The sequence below is a fragment of the Kogia breviceps genome, chromosome 14 (genome assembly GCF_026419965.1).
Source record: "Kogia breviceps isolate mKogBre1 chromosome 14, mKogBre1 haplotype 1, whole genome shotgun sequence".
NCBI classification, from domain to species: Eukaryota; Metazoa; Chordata; class Mammalia; order Artiodactyla; family Physeteridae; genus Kogia; species Kogia breviceps.
Window position 1 is genome coordinate 33,198,733 of NC_081323.1, and position 19,774 is coordinate 33,218,506.

Sequence of the window (19,774 nt, forward strand, 5' to 3'; positions counted from 1 at the left end):
CATAATTACCTCTTTAAAGTCTGTATCTCCAAATGTAGTCACATCCTGAGATACTGGGGCTTAGGGCTTCAACATATGAACTTCAGAGGGACACGTTTCAGCCCATAACAACCTTGAACCGTGCAAACCTGATGACCCGGTGGGAAAAGTAACACGGGGTGTTGTGCAGGCAGCGGTCTTGCCCTGGTGATGCCCCTGCCTGTACATTCCGTCCTGTTTTTCTCACTCCTATTTGAAAGGCTCGTACATGACTGTGTATTTTTCATTCTTGGAAGGAATGTGGCTGCATTCCTTTTGATTATAGTCCAGTCCTTCATTTGGGTGAGTTAGACCTTTGCTGCTCAGTGTGTGGTTCCTGGACCAGCAGCGTCTGCATCATCTGTGAGCTGGTTAGAATTGCAAGTTCTCAGGCCCCACTGCAGACTTCCTAAGTCAGAATCTGTATTTTAATAAGATGCCCAGGTGATGGGTGTGCACCTTACGGTGTGAGTGCAGGACCTGAAAAGCTGAGGAAGGAAAGGTAGGTCTGTCTTGGGCTTCTTTGCCCTTATTTCCGTTTTTCCCCTTCTGCTCTGCCCTGTCTGGTGGGGAGCTGACTGGGTGGACTGCCCTTTCCTGAGTGGGACTCACTGTGTGAGGGTTGGAGGGAGAAACCAGACCTTGTCTCTACCGTTTTCTTGCAGAATCCACATGGCCCATCCCTGGCGCGGTGCTGCCTGGTGATGCAGCCCTGGCTTCCAGAAACACCTTCTCCCCTCTCCCCCCTACCCAGGGGTGATGCTCGTTTCCTCATCAGTTTGCAGGTGGCCTCACCATCCCCGCTGGCTTCCCAGCTCTTCCTTTAGCTGAGTAACCAGTTCCCTGTCTTAAAGCCCCTGGGATGTAAACGCCTCGTATTTCTGTCTGATGCCGGAGTCTGCACCCCAACTCCTGCCGGGCACTGCCAGCTGCTCATAACCTGTGTTAACGGTACTCTTCTTTTTGGTCTGTCTTTCTAGTGTCTTAGACTGCTACACCAATGTGCTTTTCATCCTGCTGAATTTGTCTTAAGCTGTGATAACTTTGGGGTCTTGGAACTTAATGTTGTGATAAATCCGGCTTCTACTAGGCCTGGGGTCCGTGCATTCCCGAAGGCTTGGTGTCGGCTCTCCTTTCCCACGGCATCAGTGTGGCGCTGACTGCTTAGTGTTTGAAGTGGTTTATAAAGTGGCTACTTAATACCCATCCTGTGTCCCTTTTGGCCTGACTTCTTATAGATCCCGGACGTCTTATGGCTGATGAATTGCCTCAAGTCATGAGGAGTCCCCCGATTCTTTGTCCCCTCACTCTCAGTTTCTCTCACCCCACCCCACCCTGTATGCACCTTTTTCGTTTGTCCACTCTGGACACGTTTCGGTTTCTCTGTTCTAGCGTTTTCTAAATGATTAAAATGAAACCCTCAGAGATATGTTACCTGACTTCCAAATAACTCCTTGAACTGCGCTTCGGGATAAATCACAGCGCGTGTGGACCTCAGGGGGCAGCTCTCCGGCGTCGGACAGGTGGTGCAGCAGAAGGGACCGCGGCTCCGTGCAGGGTCTGTCTAGGGCCGGGCTGCCATGTGGTGCTCGGAGCCCCGAGACCGCGCTCTGTTGAATCCCCCAGCATTGGTTATTCTCCTCAGTTTTTAATACATAGGGTCTCTTCCTTACTGAAAACACATCCTTTGATTACTCTAGTGCTTGACTTGCTTTTGTGTTTTCATGGCTGTGCAAGGGGCATCCGACCGTAGTTTGGCATGGGGCTGGGGGTTGGGGGGAGGAAGCAGGCTGCCCACAGGCAGAGGCTGTCACTGGAGAGGCTGGTCCTGGAAAAGTGAGCGATTTATGCAAGTATAAGTTGAATTAAAGTGTTTTTTTTTTCTCCCAGACATTAATTAAATGGATTGTTTTTCTTACGGTAAACAATACTGAGTTGACTTTGGAGAATGGCGCGTATTTGAATCTATGTGATGATGGGATCCTAATGCAAATGATTTCCTCTTAAATTGTGCTGGTGTTTTACTGTTCCTTCTCGGGGAGCAGAAGAGGCATGATACTACAGGCCCCTGGCAGGCGTGGGTCACACATTGATGGGAGACATTTTTTTTTTACTTTTCCAGAATGTTTTGACAAATAAGAAATAGAGTAAATTGAAATTGGAATCCTTTACTGGCGTCCGATTTTCTGAGCTCGAATTTCATGGAGAGGCATACTTTAAACCAACTTATTTCTGTTTTATGATAGAATCAATCAGCTGAACTTTTGTCTCTGGAAGATGATGGCATCCTATAAAACAGTTTTTCCTGCTGTCTGCAGTTTTCCATTTTGTGGAGGAGACGTGTGTTGGGGAGTGTGATGGATTTGGAAGCAGCACTGATACCTGGGGCTGCTGCTCAGCCGGTCAGGTCTGTGGGCCTCTGGGCTCCTGCAGCCCAGGGCACCGGGTACTCTGGTTTCTAAGTAACTTACAGACAAAGTGATGGAGAGGTGACACTTTTTGTGGCCTGTGTCTCCTTGAGAATCAGTTCATCTTAACCTCTTCCTGGTACAAGAATTGAACCTGCGGGTAGCTCTAGGATAGAATTCTCTTTATGGACATTGATTTTGCTCAGATTTTGGATTAAGGAGGAGACATCTCCTCCTTAGTGACCCAGCCATGGGTCACCTTCCTTATTAGCAACCATTTGGGCATTTGATGGTTCAAAATTCTGACCTAAGACAGTCATGCATACTGTTTCTAGCTTTATGAGAAATTTTTTGTCTCCCTGCTTTAATGCTTGGACTAATGTGAATGGCTACATGTCTGTTTGAACAGAAGTCACTGTCGTCAGTACCCCCATGTGCAAAGCCCTTTGTCTGTTTGTAGTGCATTCACACATACTGTCTCGTTGGCTGTTTCTTGATCTGAAGCAAGAGGAAAAAGATGTTATTGCACTTTATATAGTATGCGGTTGTTAATTTGTTGACCTCTCATTAAAGTTAGACTCTGGTTGTTAATTTCCATCAGACTGTGTGTTCTCCTCTTTGTAAAGTTCTGCTCTTGCAGCTGATTTTTAAGATGAAAGGCGAAATAATAAAGTTCATTGTTCTCTGAAACTGGGGTTTGATAATTAATAGGGGAGATGACTGTCAGCACTACCGCACTGGAGGTCGATGGAGAGCGTGGCAGGGTCAGAGGCTAAGCGAGCTGTTCCCAGAACCAGCTCTGATGCTGTTAATAATGCCAAGCCTACCTTATTTTCCATGGCAGTTTTCGTCTCGAAGGAGCTGCTCATAGATAAGGGTATTGCAAGTATATGTTGGTTCTTACTTTTGAATAATGTTTCTGGAGCAATAAGGCTCAGAAATAAGTCAAATGTGCCCCGTTAAATGTTGGAACCGTGTGGTAAATTATTTTGAATACATACGGGATTTTCCTCCTGATCTTTTGCAGTGAGGCATATACGCTGACAGGCTCTTACTGCATATTTATTGCCACAGCCAGGGAGGAGAAGATTGCCTGGTCGTATGGAAGTATGCTTTATGTGCACCTGAACTCGCTGGGGTGCTAGACTGTAGGAACTTGGTTTCGTTGTCAGGAAAGCTTAAAAAGCGACCATTTCATGGTACAATCAGTTTATTGTTCATGTCCCCCAGGAACATACTTAACTCACCTTGGAGCAGTCCTGAGAGTCGTGAGTCCAGAGAGGAGTGGGTAGAGGTGGAGAGAGCTGGGAGCGAGGAGGTGGAGAGAGCTGGGAGCGTGGAGGTGGAGAGAGCTGGGAGCGAGGAGCTGGTCCTTTGACCGCCTGGTCTGATGACTTGTGTCTGTGCATATTCGGTCCCTTTGAGCTTTCTGTGTCTCAGAACCTCACTGTAAGATGCAGACGGTAATGGTACCTGTCCTATAAGGTGAGAACAGTGTCCGTAGTCAGTGTTGTAAGCATTATAGTAATGTAAGCCAGTTTTTCCTTTTTTTTTTCTTATTGAGATATTATTGACACCTGTGTACAGCATAACGGTTCACTATTTGTATATTTTGTGACATGATCACCACAATAAGTCTAGTTAACATTCTTCAGCATAATTACATTTTTTCTTGTGATGAGAACTTTTAAGATCTACTCTCTTAGCAATGTTCAAATAATGCAATAAGTATTATTAACTATAGTCACCATACTGTACAGTGCATCCTCAGGACTTTATTTTGTAACTGGAAGTCTGTACCTTTTGACCACATTCACCCATTTCATTTCGTATACTGCCCCCTCTGGCAACCACCAAACCACAAATCTGTTCTCTGTACCTGTGAGCTCAGGTTTTTTTAGATTTAACGTATAATTGACCATTTTTCTTACTTGTTTCGTTTTCTCCACATCCATCCCCTTATATGTGAAACTGGCTCGACAGTAATATATGTCTTCTCAGTTGGTCAGAAAAGCCAGAACTTGTGTATATGCAAACATTTCAAAGTATAGTTTTATGCCTCTACAACAGGGCATTACTCATAAGACATTTTATCATGTAGTATTTTATGTTTGTTAATTTTGAATAACAGAAAACCCAATTCCAAACTGGCTTAAATGGTAGAAGAGGAGTGGTCAGGTGGTAGGGTAGAAATTAGGCACGGTTTGACCAGGGCACTGGCTCTGGTTCTCTGGGACTGTTCTTGGTTTTGCCTTTTTGGTGTAATGACTTCATTTTCAGGCTCTCAGAATGGCCAAGTGAGAGCAGCAATTATAGCTTCATATTTACCCATCACACCATCTAAATTCAGAGTCTGGGTTTCAGAGTCTCCAGCAAAGTTCTGAGCTTTGCACTGATTGGTTGATGCATTTGTGAACCAATCCTTGGGGCCTGGTGCTGACTGGCTTAGGCCTGGGTTATCTCCTCTAATCACTTTGGTAAGAGAATGGATTACGCTGATTGATTGAGACGAACCACCTGTGAACTGGAGTGAGGTCAGGCCCATTCACTGCAGCTGCTGTGCACCATGGGGTGGGCTGAGGGCAGGTGAATCTTGGTGACACCATCCGTGTTTTCTGCTGGACATAGAACCTGGTCACTTACTGTAATGTGGAATATATTAAAGGCAAACAGAAGGTGCAACTTAGTTGAAGTATTCTTTTATTTCTTAAGAGAAAACATTTTCAAACACTTCCTTTATGACTTAGAAGTCCTGTATTCAGGTGGAAGACTATGTGAACGGGCCCCTGAGTATCTGTACCGTGGTGGGAACATTCCATACAGGAGAAATCGCTCTTCTCTGGTGTGAGAATTGAAGGATGGCACACAATGAATTCCACATATTTAAACACATTTCTCTTCCCTTTTTCAGGTTGATTATGTGATTTAAAATGAGCTCCGAATGAGCGTCTGTTCTCTTCTTCAGCTTTTTGTATGTGGTTTTGAATTTGGCTTAGTTTCCCGTTGACCCCTTTAGCTTGATGCTTCCCAGCCCAGTCTGCCTAGCAACAGTTGCTATGAGTGGCGAGTTGGCACTGCCCTCCATTTGTAGCACAACAGCAGGTTTTAGGAGATTACTGTTCCTTAGCATCCGGGTTGATTTTGCCTTTGCCTCATTTAAGGATGACCATGGTTTCTTTTAACTCTAGGCAGTAGAACTCCAAGTCTCTTAGCAAAAGTGGTGTTTTTAAGAAGTATGTATCTGTAAGACAGGATCATTAGCAATGGGCAGCAACTGAAAAACAAATATGGACCTCGGTTGCATGTGAATATTTATTAGGATATTCTTATACTTGCAAGGGATGGTTATAGATTTCTACTGTCTTATGTAGTACTTTGTAGCGCGGGCTTTACCAGCTAAAAACAGCCTTCCTGAGCAAGTCGTCTGTGTGTAAGAGGAGTGGTTTCCAAATAGCTGTGACTTCTCCTTGAAAGAATCTAACAACACAAATATCACCATAGATGCTCATTTTCTTCTAGATCCAATCTACTCTATATTAATGAATTATATTTAAGCCTTTCTTGTCCTTGCTATTGAAGTAAAAATTACACTGGCATTTCCAGCAGATTGGGGGACTGAAATGAAGCAACAGAACTTGCTATGATCTTTCAGTTGCTAAGAGTCCAGTTTCTCCTCCAAAGCAACCTAAATACCAGTTATTCTGCACGTCATGCAGGTTGATTTTCCATACAGAAGTGGTTTCCACTCAGAACACCTTGCGGGCCTTTTTAAAAGACCATCTTCTGGGCTCTGCAGTGTCATGGAAGGAGAGATGTTGGGGATGGTACCCCCAAATCTCTATTTTTAAACAAGTGCCCTGAGCCTCACAGGAGTTGTGACCCACAGACCTAGGCGTGTGGAAGATTATCCCCTGAAGCACATCTCGACACGTGTATCGCATGGATGAGGGCTCCCAGGGAAAAATGGCACACGTAAGTTCTTGCAGAGTTTTGTAGTCCCCGAATTGCACACTCTTGCAGGCATATGGAGACATTGGGTGATGCTATTTGAACAGAAATTTCAGCTGAATAGATTATTTGTTGTTAAATAGGGTGGTTTGTTCACAGGACCTTTTAAAAAGCGATTTGAGTTTATTCTTTTAAATTGAGGCTCAGCATACACAAAGTGTGCACATTTGAAGTGTGCAACTTGGTGAACTTGTGAAAGAGCACACGTCTGAGGTGTCCAGCTCATGAGTTGTCATCTGTGTGTGCACCCCTGTAACCCACACCCAGGCTGAGATACAGAATATTTCCTATTCCCCAGGGGTTCCCTCTTGTCCCTCCCTAGTCAGTTACTTCCTGTCCTCCTCTCCCAGAGATGTTCTGACAACTATTACGTAGATGAGTTTTGCCTTCCTGAGCTGCTTGCAGTATATCCTATGTTTGCTTCTGGCTGCTTCTGTGCAGCCTGTTGTCTTTAGGATTCATCCATGCTGTGTTCAGCAGTAGTTTCTACTTTATTCTGTGACTATGCCACATTCTTTTTATCCATTCTCCTGCTGGTTAGCTCCACCTGGGTTCTTATCTCCAATCTTTTGGTTATTATGAATAATGCTTCTAGGAACATACTGGAATGTGTTTTGTTGGGTGTGTGCATTCACTGGGCCCCCTTTTCTGGCGTTCATCCTGGTAAGAATTTGGCTCTGGCTTGCTTTCCTCCTGCATGTGTCTGCCCAGTGTTTATGGTCAGAGTATCCCTGATCCAAATGTCCCTTATTCTCCATCCAGCTGACGCTCAGTGTGGGCGGGGTCCTGGAGCAAGGCAGGACCCCCTGCCCCAGTGGATCAGGTCTGGACTCAGCAGGAGCACCTTTCTCCCCGCCCACCCCCCTCCTGCCCCCAATCCACAAACAGCAGATGTTTGCCTTTAGTCTGTGTGGGTACCTCATGTAATGTTTGTTTTTTCTGTTGTCATCTGGATCTAGTCTAACTGGGTAACACAAATTCTGATTTCTGTAGATTTTTAGAATGACAATTTTGAAGGTCTTCAGTGAGCTGAATACATTCTTTGTGGATTTTTTTTTTCCCCTGCAAGTCCTCCTTTTTCACAGCTAGGTATTTAATGATTTGTTTTCTGTAAATCTATTGTAGTATGTCTGGTTTTCCTTTGCCAGACTATGAGGTAGAGACATGTTTGAATTGTTTTTGGACCCCCTCAAACTGCCTTGCATTTAATAATTAATATTGATAATATTGATAGGGATAATAGTGGGTAATATTTACTGCACTCTTCCTGTGTGCCAGGCATTGTTCTAAGCCAGCACTGTTTAATTGAAATATAGTGCAGGGCTTCCCTGGTGGCGCAGTGGTTGAGAGTCCACCTGCCGATGCAGGAGACACGGGTTCGTGCCCCGGTCCAGGAAAGATCCCACATGCCGCAGAGCGGCTGGGCCCGTGAGCCTGCGCGTGTGGATCCTGTGCTCCGCAACGGGAGAGGCCACAACAGTGAGAGGCCCGCGTACCGCAAAAAAAAAAAAAAAAAAAAAAAAAAAAAAAAAGAAATGTAGTGCAAGCCACGTATGGGAATTTAAATTTTCTAATAGCCACATTTAAAAAAACAGTTGAAATTAATTTTAACAGTACATTTTATTTAACCCATTATATAAAAAATTTATGATTTTGACAGATAATCAATATAAAAATTATTAGTGAGGAACATAATTTTTTAAAATCTTTGACATGGCGTGAAGTTTACATTTACAGTGCCTCTCAATTCAGTGCTAAATTTGCATTGGATACACTTGATCTCTATTTTGATTTTATTAAATTTACAGTTGAAAAGTGGATTCGCATTGCAATCTATGTTCCAAACGTGTAAAAGTTTTCCAGTCACTTAATTGAGTGCAGTTTAAAATTTAAACGAATGAATTGTTTGCCACATCTCAAGTGTTTGATAGCCACACACACGCACAGTTTTAAGTATCATTCTTCTCAGCAGCCTTATGCAGGGGGAATATATATTTTTTCACTTTATAGACAAGGAAACTGAGGCCCAGAGGACACTCAGTTAAGGAAGGAATAGGTGAGGTCAGAATTTGAACCCTGTCTCAAAGTTTGCGTGTGATCCCACTATGCTGTCTAGTTCTTAATTGTTCCAAACTGACCTCACTTTTTTTTTCATGTTCTAATTCATTGGCTTGTTTTTTCTTTGTCTTTCTCTGACTGTTGTCTTTTTGGCTTTTTCATGTTTTAAAGATTGATGAAAAAAAGTTGTCTGAAAAAGTGAGCCTGTATTTGCCGTGTATATGGTTGTTCATCGGTGTTTTAAAAACCAGCATGGCTGGTGGCCACTGTTTAAGCACCATCTGCTCTGTTACCTCTATAAATGTCAAGACACGATTTGCTTTCTCTAGAATAAAAGCTCAGGTTTCCTTCTGCATTTTGTAATGCCCTTTCTTTAATCATGACTGATGTTTTTTATTTCCACCAATGTTGTGCGTAGTCATTTCTTCTGCCTTGGCTCGTTTCTAGCCTTTTTCTTAAGCCAAGAGTCATGGTTATTTCCCTGGGTATCATTTTTTTTTCCTGATGTGTTATTAGCTTTGTTCTTATATTAATGATTTCTCTGAGCATATTTCAGTTTTTTTTTGTTTGTTTTTTGAACTGTATCCAACCAGCTGTGTGTTCCTGTCTACCTTTGTAGGTAATATTTTACTTCATATGAGACTTGCTTTTATACAGTTGTTCTATTGCCCTCTACTACAGTGATGGTTATTTATAAAACAGAGATCTGAAATGTGCTCTTTGGTGAGGAAAAGTGGTCCAGATGTGCAGAGTGTTATTTTTTTTGAGTGCTGCGTATGAGGAAAGGAGGTGCAGTTCTGGTTTTGCTGTATTTCATCCACAGTCAGTGTGCCATGTTCCCAGTTTCTCCAAGATTGCCTTCTCCTCCCCTTTTTTTGAGGTTCCCCTTCTCCTGTCTGTGGATGTCCTGTGCACCTGTCACCTTTCACTGCTTATCTCGTTTGAATGAAATGGATAAAAGCTGTGTCCTTTCTTGAGTTCTTACCCATTCTGAGTGGTTGCACAATTCATTCTTTTGAAATACCTTGACTATTTTATAATTAGTTGTCTTAACTGAGGTGACCCGGCTTTTACACTTGGATTTATCCCTAACTATTTGTGTGACTTTGACCAAATTATTCTCTCTCTCTCTCTCTTTCTGTGTCTCAGTTTTCTCGGTCATAACCAGGTGGGCTGGTGAGGTGAGCTCTCAGATTTCCTTCTGTTTGAGAAGGATGTGGGTTCTTTCTCAAGAGGCTGCATGGAATTATCCCTGTGGGTCCCCTATCTTGGGCGTGGGTACCCTATCTTGGGCTTGGGTCCCAGATGGCTTCCTTTTGGTCCCTTGCTGCGGGACTTCTTTTGTTTTGGACCACTCTTCTTTTGTGAATGTGCCCTGAGAGCTGTTCTCAGTTCGGGCATTTATGTGTCACATACGTATGGCCCGTTACACAAATCGTTTGTCCTGCTTGGTGGATTTTCATAAACTGAATGCACCCATATACCCTATGTCTGGGGGAGGAAACAGAACGTTATCAGCCCCTGGGTGTCCCTGCTGTGCCCACTTCTAGTCATTCCTCCCTCCAAGGAAGATGTCTGGCTTGACTCTAAAAGCATAGATTGGTTTATCCTGCTTTCAAACTTTATACATATGGAACCATACAGGGCATATTTTTTAGGTGACTGGCTTCATTTGTTTTGCATTGTGTTTTTTAGATCCGTCTATGTTTTTTGCAAAGTTGTGTTTATTTTCATTGTTGCATAGTATTATATAATGTGGCTGTATCACAGTTTATTCATTCTACGCTTTGAATTTGGGTTGTTTCCTGGTTTGGGCTGTTAGAAATAGTGCTGCTGTGAACGTTCCTGTATGTACTGTGAGTGAATGTACATATTTCTGATGGGTGTATGCCTAGGAGAAGAATTGCTGGGTCATAGAGCGGGTGTCCGTTCCTTTTTAGTAGGTACTGAAAATAGTTTTCCAAAGTGGTTGTACCATTTATATTCCCACTTGCCACGTGTGAGGGTTCCATCTCCTCCCCAACATTTGCTGTTTTCCGTCCCTTTTTTTTTTTTTTTTTGCCATTTTTGTTGGGTGTGCAGTGGTGTCACATGGTGGTTCTGTTTTGAATTTCCTGATGGTATAAAAAACAAACCTTAGTACCATTATTTTTAATTAGCCTCTTTCCCAAATGACTTCTCCTCGGACCTTGTCATCAAGTGAGTTGTCTCGTGTTTCCTCTCCTCTGTCACCGGGCGCTGCTCCAGCCTTGTCCAGCTCCCCTCACGTTATCTGTGCATTGACTTGCTCCCCCCAACCCTTTCCTGGAGAGCCGTCACACTCATCCTGGAGAGCTGTCACTCACTCAGACACCAGCTCGTCACAAATGCTCCAGGGCGGGGGAGCAGGTCCCTCCTGAGATACTTGGGGGATACCAGTGCAGTGATCAGATATAGACCCAAACCTGGTGGGTCTTTAGCGTTCAACTCCCCTCATTTCCTGTCTTTGTGGAGTTTGACTACTCCTTCTCCTGGTCTCCCCACCCCTGAGGTCTCTTTTCAGCTCTTCTATGACAGAGCTGTTACTTTTAGCTAGGTCAGCATCCTTTCTGCAAAGTTAGAGAGTAATAACCATAATTGTAGTAGGAAACTCCAGGCAGATTTTAAATTTCTTAGATCTCCTTCCTCATCTTAGAAAGCCTTTTCGATAAACATTCCCTGTAAACTAAACAAAGACCTCGACTGGGGGACGGGGAAGTGGAGGGAACGGCCCAGATGCACATCATCCAGGGCCCCTCAGGACTGGAGGGACTCGTGAGAGCTGGAGCCCAGAAATCCAGGGGTGGATAAGACACGGCGTCCTCTCCGACTTCTGCAAGCACCCCTTGCTCCATCCTGTGCCCAAATACCCCCGCTAGCCCCTCTGCACACTCTTTACACTCCAAACTCAGTGCGGATGGGCCTCGGCAGCTGCCGCCCCCCACCCTGCAGGAGAAGCTCAGAGGTCCTGTCTCCCTTTCCTCTGAGGGGCTCTTTTTGGTGACCACAGAATGATTTGATCACTCAGGACAAAGCTAGCAGAGGAGCTCTGGACGATGGCTGGAGGCCAACAGTCCCTACAGGTGGTGCCCAGGGTGATGTACTGACAATGAGAGGGTGTTTTCCAGTTGCTGGCCTCCAATGCCCGTCTAGGGACAGCGGGATGGCTGCGCAGGGCGCGCCGCGTGCTTCCTCCTGACCTTGGACTTTGACGAGACTATCGTGGACGAAAACAGCGACGACTCCATCGTGCACGCTGCGCCGGGCCAGCGGCTGCCTGAGACCCTGCGTGCCACCTACCGCGAGGGCTTCTACAATGAGTACATGCAGCACATCTTCCAGTACCTGGGCAAGAAGGGCATGCGGCCGTGGGACCTGCGTGCCATCTACAAGGCCATCCCCTTGTCGCCCGACATGGGCGAGCTGCTGTAGTTTGTGGCCAGGCAGGGTGCCCGCTTTGAGGTTATTCTCATCTCAGATGCCAGCACCTTTGGCGTGGAGAGGGCGCTGCGCGCCGCTGGCCACCACAGCCTGTTCCACCGCATCTTTAGCAGCCCGTCGGGGCCCGACGCTCTGGGGCTGCTGGCGCTGCGGCCCTTCCACGCGCATAGCTGCGCTCGCTGCCCCGCCAACATGTGCAAGCACAGGGTGCTCAGCGACTACCTGTGCTGTGAGCCGGCCCACGACGGCGTGCACTTCGAGCGCCTTTTCTACGTGGGTGACGGCGCCAACGACTTCTGCCCCACGGGGCTGCTGGCAGGCGGCCATGTGGCCTTCCCGCGCCGCGACTACCCCATGCCCCACCTTATCCAGGAGGCGCAGAAGGCCGAGGCCAGCTCCTTCCGCGCCAGGGTGGTGCCCTGGGAAACCGCCACCAAAGTGCGCCTCCGTCTGCAACAGGTGCTGAAGACGTGCTGAGGACGTGGCCTGCAGGGGGCACCCCAGCGGGGAGGGGGTGAAGGAGGTGGGGGTCGGGAAAGACAAACCTAGCTTTATTACCCCCTTTTCCTTTTGCTTTGGTATGACCCTCTGGGGATTTCCGGAATCCTAGGTTCGGGGGTGGGGGGACAGATGGTAGGAGGAGGGAGTTCGGGGCTGTCCCCGTCTATGCAGTTAACCCAGCTCTGCTGCCTCCCCCAGTTCCACTGCAAGCAGACTCCGGAGTCTGGCCACACCCAGGTGGTGCGCATACCTGAGCAGGCGGCAGTGTTTCCAAAAACCTGGTCCTCCCAGCTGGGAGGAAGGGGTTCTCCGGCAGGGTAGGGAAGGAGCATCTCCCGCTGCGTTGGGTTAACTGTTGCCTTGGACTGCATGGCCTCCCTCCCCCAGTCTTCTGTCAAGGGGACCTGGGTCCTGAAATCTCCACCCCCCTTCCCCCGCACCATACTGCCTGAGGAGGACAGCGGCGCTCTCTGCCCACGGTCCCAGGCCTAGATCTTGCTTTGCCTGCTATGACTCTGCACTGCACTCCTTGCCTCCCTTCCCTGCCCCACCCTGTCAGCATCCCCACAGGAAGAAAAGCCAGAGGGAACAGACACCTCCTGGGGGTGGAATGAGGTAGCACACCGTCCAGGGGGTTCACGTCTGGCCAGCCAGGGACCTCACAGAGCCCGAAGATGTCTCCTCGCACCCCAGCCTCGTCTATGCAGCAAGAACCAGGGACTTAACCAAAGTTTCCCCGCCGACTGGGCCCTCTGAGTCCCCCTCCTCCCATATGGAACAGAAAGCCATGATGTTTTAAAGCAGAGCCAGTGGAAATCCAAGGCCCCTCCTGCCTTCTGCTATAAAGGAGGTGAAAGGGCAGAAAATTTAAGAAAAAAAAACCAAAACCTAAACTTATTCTGGTAGCAAAACTTCACTTGATCGGAATGTTTGTGAATATCCTGGTTTAGTGACAAAGCCCACTTAAATTGCGTGATTTCTGAGAAATCTTAATTAAAAGGCTTCAGGCAATCCTTATGGTTCAGAAAGTACAAGGTCCTAGTGAATGTGGTTTAATATGTCTTTGATCAAGTTCAGGGATCATCATCTAAACATCCTAAAGACATCTTTGTATACTCCACACTGATTTCAATGACAAATCTCCTTTGTTGAGTCTTAGTACTGAATTCCTCAAAGTGCTGTGTCATTGTGTGTGGTTAAACTAATTTTTAAAAACACTCAAAGAGATCTTAAAGTTCATCTTGTTCATAGAACACAGAATGTTAGAACAAGGGGCTCAAGAAGGAATTTAGGTGAAACTCTTCCCTCATTCTACAGAAGAAAAACTTTTTTTCTTAAATGAGGAAATTGAAGCCAAGAGAAATTGAGTTGGTCTTTAAGTTCTAGAGGTAGAACCAGGGCTAGATCCTGTTTTTTCCTTCTAATCCAGCGCTCTTTAATTATATCTTACTTATCTTATAAAATGGTTTCCAAATGCCTAGATCTTAATTCCAGAATGGTGCTTTACTTTGATAAAGAGAATGTGGTTGGCCCGCATCTTTTAGAATATAATTTTAATATGTAAAATCTGGAGACAAGACTTAGCCCATAGCATATTTAAATAAGCAAGCCATCCTATAATGGGTTTCATCTGCATTTAAATTATTTTCCTTCAGAGATTTTTGAAGTTGGTTTTGAATAAATGGCTTGTATTTATTGTTATATTAAGTCAGAGTTCTTTTTGGTTAAATTTAAAAGGAGTCTTTTATTTATTTTTTATTTTATTTTATTTTTGCGGTATGCGGGCCTCTCACTGTTGTGGCCTCTCCCGTTGCGGAGCACAGGCTCCGGACGCGCAGGCTCAACGGCCATGGCTCACGGGCCCAGCTGCTCCGCGGCATGTGGGATCTTCCCGGACCGGGGTACGAACCCGTGTCCCCTGCATCGGCAGGTGGACTCTCAACCACTGCGCCACCAGGGAAGCCCTAAAAGGAGTCTTTTAATGTCTGCAGAATCTCCTGACATACTAGTCTAATATTGGTAAATAAAGCTACATTTGCATTTAAAACAAAAAATTGGAGAACAGAGTGATTTCTTTCCCTCAAACAATTGTATCTTCTCAATGGGTTAACCTTACAAGATATTTTAAATTTGGGGTTAGAAGACAATTAACAACTGGCAATTCCAATTGTGGAAAAAACCGTATGTTTTTGAGTTATACATATTCTGATTTTATAGTATGCGGTTAATGAGATAATTGAAAGGAATATTGTGCTCCAGGGTGCATTTCAGTTTCTCAGCACTAGATGTCACTGGAGATGGAAGAACCAGTCCTCCTCCGGTATTTTAATTCCAGGGTCCTTGGTAGTGAATTCGTCTGAAAGGACTTGGCAGGTATTGATTGCTAAGTGTACTGGGGCCTCGTACTGATTTCTGGATGCTGAATCTGTGAGAGGTAAATGAAGAATTCAGTAGAAGAAATGTCTTCTTGCAGCCACCTTGAGAATTGATGCTGAAAGATGTAAATATGTCCCCTCACATTTTTTGAAGTTCTTTTCTCATTAAAAAAAAATAATTAATTAATTGATTTTATTTTTTAATTTTTGGCTGCGTTAGGTCTTCATTGCTTTGCAGGGGCTTTCTGTAGTTGCGGCGAGCCAGGGCTACTCTTCTTTGCGGTGCGTGGGCTTCTCTTGTTGCAGGGCATGGGCTCTAGGCATGCAGGCTTCAGTAGTTGTGGCACGTGGGCTCAGTAGTTGTGGCTCACGGGCTCTAGAGCGCAGGCTCAGTAGTTGTGGCTCACGAGCTTAGTTGCCCTGTGGCATGTGGGATCTTCTCGGATCAGGGCTCGAACCATGTCCTCTCCATTGGCAGGTGGATTCCTAACCACTGAGCCACCAGGGAAGTCCTCTTTTCTCAGTTTTTAAAATACTTTTTTCCAAAGTTGCCTCAAATACCTGGGTAATATCTTACAGGTAAAAGATTTTTCTTAATCTGGGTGGTCATTTTGATTAGCTTGCATTAGAAAGTGTTGTAATTTATTTGTATTTATTTATTTATTTGCTTCTCTTTGCCCCTTAAAAGACTTTTCTTCTTCTTTTACCTCGAGTTTTCCTCATTTTCAGCTCTAGAAGTTCTTTTTTTTTTTTTTTTTTTTTTGCGATACACGGGCCTCTCACTGTTGTGGCCTCTCCCTTCGCGGGGCACAGGCTCCGGACGCGCAGGCCCAGCAGCCATGACTCCTGGGCCCAGCCGCTCTGCGGCATGTGGGAGCTTCCCGGACCGGGGCACGAACCCGTGTCCCCCGCATCGGCAGGCGGACTCTCAACCACTGCACCACCAGGGAAGCCCCTAGAAGTTCTTAAGAAAATGAAAATCTACAACTCCTTGCTTATCTTTTTATCATCAGTCATACGTTTGATCATATTTACTCTAGGAAAGTAACCTTGACCCTTGGCATAGTGGACACAGCTTTCTCTTCCTTGGTTTCTGCTGGTTTGTGGAGCCAAGAACCTTGATAGATAATCAGAATGAATTTTCTCCCAGCTCATTCCTTATTTTTGTAGAAACAGGGAGAAGGAAATATTGCCATCCTTAGTGGCTGAGAGACTGCAGAGAATAACAGTTAAGGACTTGAGCTCTGGAACCCGACTGCCTGGAATCCAGTGCCAGCCCGGCCAGTTGCTGGCTGTGTGACCTTGGGCAACTTACTTAGCCTCACAGTGCTTCAGCTTCCTCGTCTGTGAAAGGGAGATAACAGTACCTGTCTCATCGAGTTGTTATGAGGATTAAATGAGGTTTTTGTGAAAGCATTGAAAGCAGTGCTTGGCAAATAATGCTCTTAGGGCTTGTTAAATAAAGAACTTTAGTTTCAGGCACTCTGTGGCCACTTTTAGAAATGCTAAATAATCTAAAGTATATCCAGTTTAACTAGGGAGGGAAGAAGAAAAACCTTTTTTTCTCTTAGAAAAGAGCTAGGGACAAACTGTGATGGCCCTGTTGTCACTTTGTCCATTCATTGGACATTTGTGAGCACCTGCTTGGTGAGAGAGATTGTATGAACATGAATAAGACACTTTCCATCTGGTGGGGAAACCAAACTTGAAACAGATAATGAAATAAATTGTTGTAGGTTCTCAGTGAATAAGAGTTAACCGTGTCAGGGATGCATCTGGCTGCAGATAACAGCGCCCGGAGTGCAGAGAAAAGGTGCGTTAAGCCAGTTAAGGCTTGTCCTTTCTCCCCTTGTTGGATGAGAACTACACAGCTGGGCTGCTGGTGGCAAGGATTCAGTGGTTTGCCCAGAGCTGAGGTCTGTGTAATTCCCTTGGTCTCTCTCTCAATGGTTTCAAGACAGTTTCTGCAACCACGTAATCGCATGTGAGATTTAGTCAAGAGGCCTGGGAAGGGCAATGGGGCATATGTTAGCAGAGTTTATCCCTGTTTTCAGCCCTGCTCAACAGCTTTGGCTTATATTTCATCGTGGAGCTGTGCTGCTTGGCTCCTTCTGGCTGCAAGGAAGGCTGGGAATGGTTTCTTCAGCTGGTACCCCTGCTGTCCCTAACAAAAGTGGGATTTTGTTCAGGAGGAAGAAAGGGAAAACAGAAGGTGGTTTTGACTGAAGGCACTTGCTACGTGCTGGCCACTGTTCGAAGCACTGTGTTCTGAGGATGGCTGTTTGGCTCTAAGTCAAATGTCCTTTTTCAGTTTTGTGTCCAGAATTTGCGAAAACCTGTAGCCTAAATGGATTCCTTAGAACAAAAGTGCTTTTTTATTCTTTTTAGGTTGCCTTTTGGTCTTGCTATTAAAATGGTGAAAAGTTTCCTGCTAAAACCCTGTTTTAGAAGATAGTTGCATTCTGAAAAATGAGTGATGTGTAGTTTCTCAGAACCTGGATTCATCTCTGTCCATCGAGTATTGATATTTAGTTGTGGTTAGGTTCTAAGGTTGGCCCTGCAAAGTCTGTTTAGCTCAGGGAGCGAGGTAGCACTTCATTGGAATCTTGTAACAGTCCTGCCACGTGGATGCTCATTGTCCTATGACAGGAAATGGGGACTGGAGTCGATAAGGAACTCGTCACACAGCTAATAAGTGACCAGGCCGGCCAGAAATCAGTCTTAGGATTGGTGGAGACACGAAGGAGGGCTTGGTCAACAGGTCAAGCCTTCTGGAAGATGGTAGTGAGGATGACAGAAAGGGTTCAGAGAGAAGTTGACCTTGTAGCCAGCATAGAACCGAGTTGCTGTCGGGAGTCCTGGGATGGAGTGATAAAGGCTTTCCGGTGGCCGGAGCTCAGAGGAAGCTGTTACCCTGGGGAATCGGGGCTTTCAGGGAAACTGAGTAGGCTTGGAGCAAGGGGGTTGGGGGTATGGGGGTGCCAAGGCTGGAGAAAGAGCACGTGTCAGATCATGGTGGACTGAATGTCACCCTTTAAAGCTCTCACAGCTTCTTTATTGCTTCAGGAAAAATACTCAGAGCTCATTTCAGTTCTGAACGTATATTCTGAAGACATTTTGCCAGTTTAGTTTCATTATCTGAACCATCATAGTGTCTTTTGAAGTGTCTAAGCAGTATATGGAAATCTCTTATTCATTTCTCTCATTTCACATTGAATTAATGGCATAGACTATTCAAAATGGATGGGGCCTTAGAGCCAGTCCTCTCCAAGCTTTCTGTACCGTGGTTGGGAGCGTCTGGCACCTGAACACAGGGAGTCAGTGTCCAAGTTTAGGTCAGAAGAGAATAGTCTGTTTATCCAGCGCGCCTTCCACCTGAGCAGTATTTCCTGATGCGTTTTCCCTGGTCCCCGTGTATGTCCCTTACAGGACACTGATGTTTGGTTAGTTATTGGCAGTTACGGATTTAACAAGTGTCCTCCCTGGCTTCTGGTTCTAGTCCTTAGTTGAGTTCTTGACACAAAGCAGACACTCGGGAGCTGTTTGTTGATAGACTGCTCCAGTGTTGATGAGGTTCCTTGAGAGAGAGAAAAACCCTAGTTCAAATAAGTCTGGGCAACACTGGATTAAACAAAATGAAACAGGCTTGTTTATAGCAGTTTGGGAGAGCCTTGTGTCTGTGGCTCTAAGGAGGGGCTGCTCACTTCAGACTCACTGTGTTCTGAGGATGGCTGTTTGGCTCTAAGCCAGGTGTCCTTTTTCAGTTTTGTGTCCAGAATTTGCAAAAACCTGTAGCCTAAATGGATTCCTTAGAACAGAAGCGCTTTTTTATTCTTTTTAGGTTGCCTTTTGGTCTTTTGCTATTAAAATGGTGAAAAGTTTTCTGCTAAAACCCTGTTGTCTTAGAAGATAGTTGCATTCTGAAAAATGAGTGATGTGTAGTTTCTCAGAACCTGGGCTCATCTCTTTCCATCAAGTATTGATATTCAGTTGCGGTTAGGTTCTAAGGTTGGCCCTCCAAAGTCTGTTTAGCTCAGGGAACCTGTGCCAAGATGCTGATTTAGCCAGTCCTTAGGGGATCAGCGCCGTGATGGCACATTGAATAGGTCAGCAGCAGCTGAGTCAGTGGACTTGTGGCCAGTCGGCTGAGGGATTCTGGCTCCATCCAGAGTGTCAAGAGCAAATGGCGTGACGTTATCATGGGTATGTTGGTGATACTGCGGTATCTGTCATATGATGGGATTCGGGAAATGTTTCCCCAGAGTGTGCGGGAGTCCCTCTGTTCCAGGGATTGGCTTTGGCCCTTTACTTTTGTACCAGTGCTTATGTAACATTAGGGTTACGTTATCCTCCCAGCTCCCACTAAGTAGAGCTCGGTGGTTTAGAGCATCTGCTCTGAGCCAGTGAGTTTGGGGTTGAACCCTGGCTTGGCCACTTGGGACTTTGGCCAATTCCTTAATCTTGATAAGCCTCAGCTTCCTCCTTAAAATGGGGATAATAATCATTTTTACCTCACTGGACTAAAACATGTATAGAGGTAATCTGTACAACTGCTTTGCACAGTGTCTACAAGAGAGGTTGGCGAATTTCCTGTAAAGAACCAGATAGTGAATATTTTAGGAACCGTATGCATGTTACTAAGTGAAAGACTACATAATGTAAGATTCCAACTGTATGGCTTCTGGAAAAGGTAAAACTATGGAGACAGTGAAAAGATCTGTGGTTGTCAGAGGTTAAGTTGGGGGGAAGGAAGGATGAACATGCAGAACACAGAAGGTTTTTAGGGCAGTGAAGCTATTCTAAGATGGGACACACGTCAAAGGCCATAGAATGTATGACACCAAGAATGCAGGTAGTTTTTCGCAGTAATGGCTTATCCTCTAATTCTCTTGACATTGTCTTTCCTAGAGCAGAAGTTTTTCATTTTAATGAAGCCCAGCTTGGCGA

The 19,774-nt window shown here is 45.4% G+C and overlaps 1 protein-coding gene and 1 pseudogene across 5 annotated transcripts in view; both read left to right on the forward strand.

Annotated features, from left to right (window-relative positions):
• KIF16B (kinesin family member 16B) overlaps positions 1-19,774 on the forward strand; it is a 296,484-nt gene that overhangs the window by 70,537 nt on the left and 206,173 nt on the right. The gene's annotated exons all lie outside the window — the stretch shown is intronic.
• On the forward strand, positions 11,620-12,428 carry LOC131741086 (phosphoethanolamine/phosphocholine phosphatase pseudogene; annotated as a pseudogene).